Source organism: Chrysochloris asiatica, unplaced genomic scaffold (genome assembly GCF_000296735.1).
Source record: "Chrysochloris asiatica unplaced genomic scaffold, ChrAsi1.0 scaffold00157, whole genome shotgun sequence".
In the NCBI taxonomy this organism is placed as follows: domain Eukaryota; kingdom Metazoa; phylum Chordata; class Mammalia; order Afrosoricida; family Chrysochloridae; genus Chrysochloris; species Chrysochloris asiatica.
In genome coordinates, this window is record NW_006408675.1 from 4,697,916 (window position 1) to 4,704,990 (window position 7,075).

At 38.5% G+C, this 7,075-nt stretch overlaps 1 pseudogene; it reads right to left on the reverse strand.

The window, feature by feature from the left end:
- The window catches only part of LOC102830132, a 128,436-nt pseudogene extending 123,934 nt beyond the window's left edge, over window positions 1-4,502 (reverse strand).
- Between the last annotated feature and the right edge of the window lie 2,573 nt (window positions 4,503-7,075).

Below are 7,075 nucleotides of genomic sequence, written 5' to 3' on the forward strand. Positions count from 1 at the left end.
CAGACAGCAAGGGACCAATGAACAGCTACCAAAAGAAAAGAATGCCCACACCTTTATCTCAGCGGTTCTGCCAGGCATCTGTGGCTGCTCTGATCTTTCCCCCATGTGGTCTCACCCAAGATGGCGGCTCCTGGAGCAGCCGAGCATCCCGGACTAGAAAACAGTAGATTTCTTGCTTCTGCCATAAATTCCCCCAGCTGTGAGTCTTCCAACCTTCTAAGTATTCCTTTATATGTGGTTCAGAGTTCTGGGAGCATCTCCTGAGCCTGCTTGGTCGGGTATTCTGTGTTGTTGTTGGCAGAGCTCTCTGCTATACATCCACCCGATCCGCCATCTTGTTTGTTCTCTCCCCCTCCCCCATTCTTAAACTAAACTCCCTCTTGAAACTTTGTAAGGCAGTCACTCCTTACCTTTATCACCCATTATTTTAGAACTCCTGGTGTGGTGCTGTGGGTTAATGGGCCAGACTGCAAAGCCAGTTGAACTACAATTGGTAGTTCAAGCTCACCAGCTGCTCCTGGGAAACCCTATATCAGGTTATTATGGGTCAGAACCTACCTGATGACACTTGTAACAATAATAGCACATTAGGCAGTCAATGTCTTTAGGCAATCAGGCCTGCAGATATAGGTGCTGGCCCCCCCATATCCCCCAGGCTCATAGCTCATTCCTAAAGCAAGATTCACATTCCAGGAAATAAGCAACAGACTACCTCAGCCTCATGTGATTACCCAGGCTAATCTCCTGTTCCTGACCCACCTCTGGGAGAGAACAGAGCACCGAGCTAATGTTCACCTGCTTCCGCTTCTGTAACTGCTTGCTTGTATGCACATACATCTTTCCTTGCCGTATGTTTGAGCCAACCGATCCCAGGTAGCCCTGTGAAGCTGTTGGCCCCCGCTAACCAATCCCAAATGAACTCATGTATGTACCCCCTATTCCCTATAAAATATCCTCACACAGAGAAGACAGGGCTCAGTCTCTGGATACGAATTCACTGAGGCATGTACTAGCACAATAAAGCCCTTCCTTTGTTACAACTCACATGGGATTGACAACTCCTTCAGAGTGACTCCAGTAACATTTCAAGTTACTTGTCCCTATTATGAGAAATAACTCTTGTGGACATGGTCCATCTTCAGGAATTCATGAAATTGCTAGGCCTTGCACACAGATTTGTTGAAACTAAGACTAGGAATTTTAAATAAGAAAACAGCCATTAAGACAATGGGCAAGCCATTGTGGCTTCTCTGGAAGAAGGGATAATGTGATATACCATAGAATTGTATATGGGGAACTGGACTAGGGGCTTTTTGAAGACAGGAATTAAAAACATTTGTGGCAGGCCATGGGGTGTGTCTGCTTGTGTTTACTGGGGATTTTGTAAAATTGAATAAAGAAAACCTCACTTTTGCTAAAATGAGTATAAATTGGATTAGTTGAGTATTTGTCAGTATAGACAATGCTTCTCACACTATCTACCCTGTATACAGAGGGGATAGCATGGATACTTGATTTGATGACTCCTTCCCTCTCTGTTGGTATTTAGAGTTACTACCTCTAAGAGCATAGGTCAAGTTCATCAAATTATAGCAATTTACCCTCATTTCCTTTATTAAAAGTTTTTGGTTTTGTTTTTGTTTTTTTTTAAATCTTCCTTTACTTGAGTTGTGATCATCAAGCCATGGAGGCTAAGGTCAAATGGGTATATCTTCAAGTTTGGGTCTTCTTGTACGTCTCCCTTCATTTCATATCAGCTGGATACTTCATTCTCACCTCTAGCCCCCCGTGGCCATGTCCTTGTCCATGGGCTCAGGTGTCCCCAGGTCTCACCACACTTTGGACCAAGCAGCCCTTCCTCCTGTCTTTCTCATCTCCATGTCAATGTGGATGAACTCCACACATTTTGTCATTGCTGCCTTTCCCCCTCTTCCACTCACCAATAGACCAATGTGGTCGTCAGCAAGCTTACATGACTGCTCATATGTTCCCTTTGAGTTTCAGTCTTAGAGTGGGTGTTGTCCTGAGGGAACTTGATTGTTTGCCTTGATGGCTTTCCAATGAACAACTTGCTTATTTGAATAGCCAGTCATACTGCCATTTTTGTTTTTCCTGATGACCTTTCTTTGAAGATGTATCTTCTGTTGCTCTAGCTGTTCCAGGCTTGTCTGCTTCTCCTTTCAAGTGGGAATGTCCTACCTCAATTCTGGATGCAAATACATTTTTTAAACAGCATAAAAGTTGACTATACACATGGAACTCACCAGATGGAAGATGCAGGAATCAAATAGAATACATCTGTGGAAAGGGATCGTGGAGAAGCCCAATAAAGTCAGTCAAAAAAAGGCCTGGGGCCATCTGGGGAACATACCAAAATTTGCTTATATGCAAGTTCATGGGGAAGATGAAAAAAAAAAAAAAAAAAGTTTAAAGTCCATGGAATCCAAAACATGACCTTGATGATATTCCACTTAAATTTAGAAACTAGCTCAAGAACAAAGTTGATACATTAGACACTAATGATTGAATACCAGAAAAGTTGTGAGATGACATCAAGAACATCATAGAGGAAGAAAGCAAAAGGTCATTAAAAAGAGGAAAAAAGAAAATACCAAAATAGATGTAAGAAGAGACTCTAAAACTTGCTCTCCAGCATAGCGATACTAAAGCAAATAGAAGAAATGAAGACATTAAAAGAGCTGAACTGAAAATTTCAAAGGGCAGCTCTAGAAGACTAAGACAAGTATTATAATATAATGTGCAAAGACCTGGAGTTCGAAAACCAAAAGGAAAGAACATGCTCAAGATTTCCAAGCTGCTAATAATAAAGAAAAAAATTCAAGCCTCAACTTGGAATACTGAAGAGTCACACAGTCAAAATATTGAATGATGCATAAACCATCAAAAGAAGATAAAAAGTATGTACAGAGTCACTGTATTAAAAAGAAATTGTCAATGCTATCATTTCAAGAGGTAGCATATGATCAAGAACCAGTGGTATTGAAGGAAGAAGTCCGAAGGAAGAAGTCACTAAAGACACTTGGGAAACACATGACTCCAGGAATTAATGGAATAAAAGTTTACATCTATTAAAAAACTGATGATGCACTGGCAACATTCACTCTCCTATGTGAAAAAATTTGGAAGAGTGCTACTTTGCCAAATGATTAGAAGAGATCCATATTTGTGTCTATTCCAAAGACAGGTGACCCAACAGAATACAGAAATCATTTAACAATATCATTAATATCACATGCAAATAAAATTTTGCTGGAGATCATTAAAAAATAACTGCAACAATACATTCACAGGTAATTGTCAGAAATTTATACTGGATTAAAAAGAGGACATGAAATCAGAGATATCATTGCTGACATAAGAAGGATCTTGGCTAAAAGCAGAGACTACCAGAAAGAGGTCTACTTGTGCTTTGTTTGACTATGCAAATCCTTTCAACTGTGAAGATTATGACAAGTTATGGATGGCAATGTGAAGAATGAGTATTCCAGAACACTTACTTGCAGTCATGAGGAATTTTTAAATAGACTAAGAGGCAAATATTGGAACAGAACAAGGGAATGCTAAATGATTTAAAATCAGGAAAAGTGTGTCTCAGTGTTGTATGCTTTCATCATACTTCATCTGACAGCATGATGAGCAAATAATCCAAGAAGCTGTATTATATTAAGAAGAGTATGTATTAAGATTGCATCCTAATACTGATCAACAACCTGTGATATGAAGATGACACAACCATGGGTGTGAGAACACAAGAGGATTTGAAATACTGATGAAGATCAAAGTTTATAGCCTTCAGTATCTATTACACTTCTATGGAAATAAGACAAAATTCCTCAGAACTAGACCAATAAAAATATTACGATAAATGGAGAAAAGTTGTCAAAGATTTCATTTTACTTACATATAAAATCAGCACTCAAGGAACAAACTCAATATCACTTAACAACAACCCAATTACTTGGTGAGAATTAAGAAGATTTTGGATAGAAAAGCCATATTAAATAAATTCAAGGCACCACAAGAACCTTTGAAAGGGTTAAAGTGCAAAGATATCACTCTGAGGACTAAGGTGTGCCTGACTCAAGCCATGGTATTTTCAATCATGTCATATATAATCATGTCTCCCTCTCTGGATCTAGAGTCCTCAGATGCTCCATCTCGCCACGTCATCATCTCTGCCTCTATTTCTGGTGTCATTCTGTCTCTGGGTAGGTCCCGCACTCTGCTCTCCTCCCTTGATGGGCCCAGGGACCTCCACTCCTGGCCTGCAAAGTCAACCACTTCCCTCCTTTTACTACAAAATGTCTACCTTCACATTTCCAACCCTCACAGCCAGTGTTGATAGAATTTACTCACTATTGTGCCACAAGAGTCCTATCCCCATCTCCTTTCATCAACCTCACCCAAACAGATTGGACGCTACTCAGTGGAGCAGTGGATATTTTACCTTCCTCCATGCCTTCTGGATCTAGGTCTACCATGCCTGGGGTTTGTTCAGCTTCTCAATGCTGATCTTCACGTCCTTCAGGATGTTTGCGAAATTTTCTTGCAGCAGCTCTTCGATTATCTCTTCTGTGGTTTTCTTTGTCTCTGCCTATTCTGGAATTCCAGTAACCCATAGAATATTCCTCTTAATGTTGTCTCACAGGAATCTTAGGGTTTTTTTTTCATTCTTTTTTCTGTTTATTCATATATCTTAGCAATATTGAGAGATTTATTTTCAAGCTCACTTATTCTGCTTCCATTCTTTCAACTATACTCTTTGCCTTTTCAGTGCACAGTGCATTTCTGATATTTTAGAATTGATCTTCTCAACCTCTTTTTGTAGGTTTTGCATTGTCTTCAATGCTATAGCTATTATGTTTGATTGTTCTTGTAGCATTTTCCTGACTTCTTCCTTATTTTTCTCATACTTTCTGTGGAACATTTGGATGCACCTCAGTTTCATTCTCATGAATTACTTTTCAGATGATTCCAAAGCCTCTTCTCCCTCCAAAGCAACTTATATTTCTTCCTGCTCATTGTTTGAGCTACTCTATCTTGAATCTGAATGTGAGCAGACATTTTCTGCTGCATTTTAGTCATTATGGTGTTGTATTTGTCTTAGTTAGATGAATGTATGTTGGTGCATTTTTAAGCACTCTCCAATTGCCTCCTTGTAGGTGAGATCAGGAGATGAGCTTCTCTGTTCCCTGACCATGCAGCTAAAATCAATCTGATGTCATCACTGATATTAGTTCCACCTCCTCTTCTGAATCTGGCTTGAATTTCTGGCAGATCCCTGTTGTTTTAATTGTCTTCAAAAGCAGCCTGAACTTACATTTAAGCAATTGATAACTTGTTCTACAGTTGACCTCTGGCCTTGTTATGGTTGATGATATTGAACTTCTCTATCATCTCTCCCCATAGATGTAGTCAGTTTGATTCCTTTGTATTCCATATGGTGAGATCCATCTGTATTGTTGTCTTTTTTATGCAATGAAGATATCATTGGTCTTGCAAAATTCTATCATGTGATCTTCAGCATAATTTGTATCACTCGGGCCACAATTTTTCAACTACCAGTCCTTACTCTTTGCTTCTAACTTTCACATTCCAATCCCCAGTAATTATCAATACATCTTGATTTTATGCTTGATTAATTTCAGACTTAAAAAAATTGGCAGAATTCTTCAACTTCATCCTCACTGGCTTTAGTGGTTGGTGTGTAAATCTGAATAATGATGGTATTAACTGGTCTTCCTCCTTGGTATATCAATATTATACTGTCATAAAGAGCACTATACTTTAAGATCTATCTTGAAATGTTCTTTTTGACAATGACTGTGACATTATTCCTCTTTAATTTGTCATTTCCAGCATAGTAAATCACATGACTCTCTGATTCAGAATGACCAATATCAGTTCATTTCAGCTCAGTAATACTTAAGATCTAGATCTTTATATGTTCTGTTTCACTTTTGATGACTTCCAATTTTCCTTTATTCATACTTCATTCTGCTTATCAATGAATGTTTGCAGCTGTTTCTTTTCAGAGTTGTGAAATGAGCAAAGCCTAGTATCTGAAATGTACTGTTTTGTCAATCAAATTTTCAAATATAGTGTGGAAACCAATGTTTCCAACTATGAGGCACACAGGTGATATATCACACACACACTGTCATACAGAATTTATTATGTATAAGCAATACAATAGAAAACCTTTTAAAAGTTCAAGTTTTATTTTTCTTAAAGTGAACCATGACTGAGTATAATGAATTCATGGATTTTAAAATCTTCTATACATATTTCAAGTGCATTATACTGGAGGTAGTGTATTGCAGAGCTAGCAAGGGGAATCTTGAAGTCAAAATTGACACACCTGTATAAAAGAGGCAAATAAGGTCTGAAATAGTACAAATGTGTTTTTATGGTCCCAATAATTGTGCTGAACTTAGCAAGAGGGAGAACATGTTTGCAATCACCCCTTATAGGAATTGTTGCTGTTATTGCATACTGTCGAGTTAGTTCTGACACATAGTTACCCTATGTGTAACTCTAAGGAGTAGCTTGTGGGTTTGAACTACTGACCTTGAAGTTAGGAATTCAGTGATTACCCTACTGTGCTATAACAGGACTCCCTATAGTCTATTCATAAATGTGGTTTTCTTCTTACTCATGGTTACAGTCTTCGTTATCAGTAGCTGAAAGAAAAATAATACAAAATTTAATTTGGGGGGAGTAAAAAGAGGTTGGGAAGCATTATTTACCTATAAGAATGGAGCAGACCTTGTTGGCCATCTGGCACACCATGTTTTGGGGTAATTAACATGCATCCACAGTTGCATTTTGTTTTCTTTTGAAGTGCTTCTGAAAATGTGCAGTAACAGACTGCCTGTAACACAAAGGAGCCAATGTTAAAAAATGATTATAGTCATCCCTTCTCAAAAAATAATGTGGGGAGAAAAACCAAAAACCTTTGACACCAATGGCAGAAGTTAAATTCAGAGCTGGTAAAGATCCTCAGTTCCAGACAATGTTTCTTGTTCTCTTAATCATCACATTTGTTGAGTGA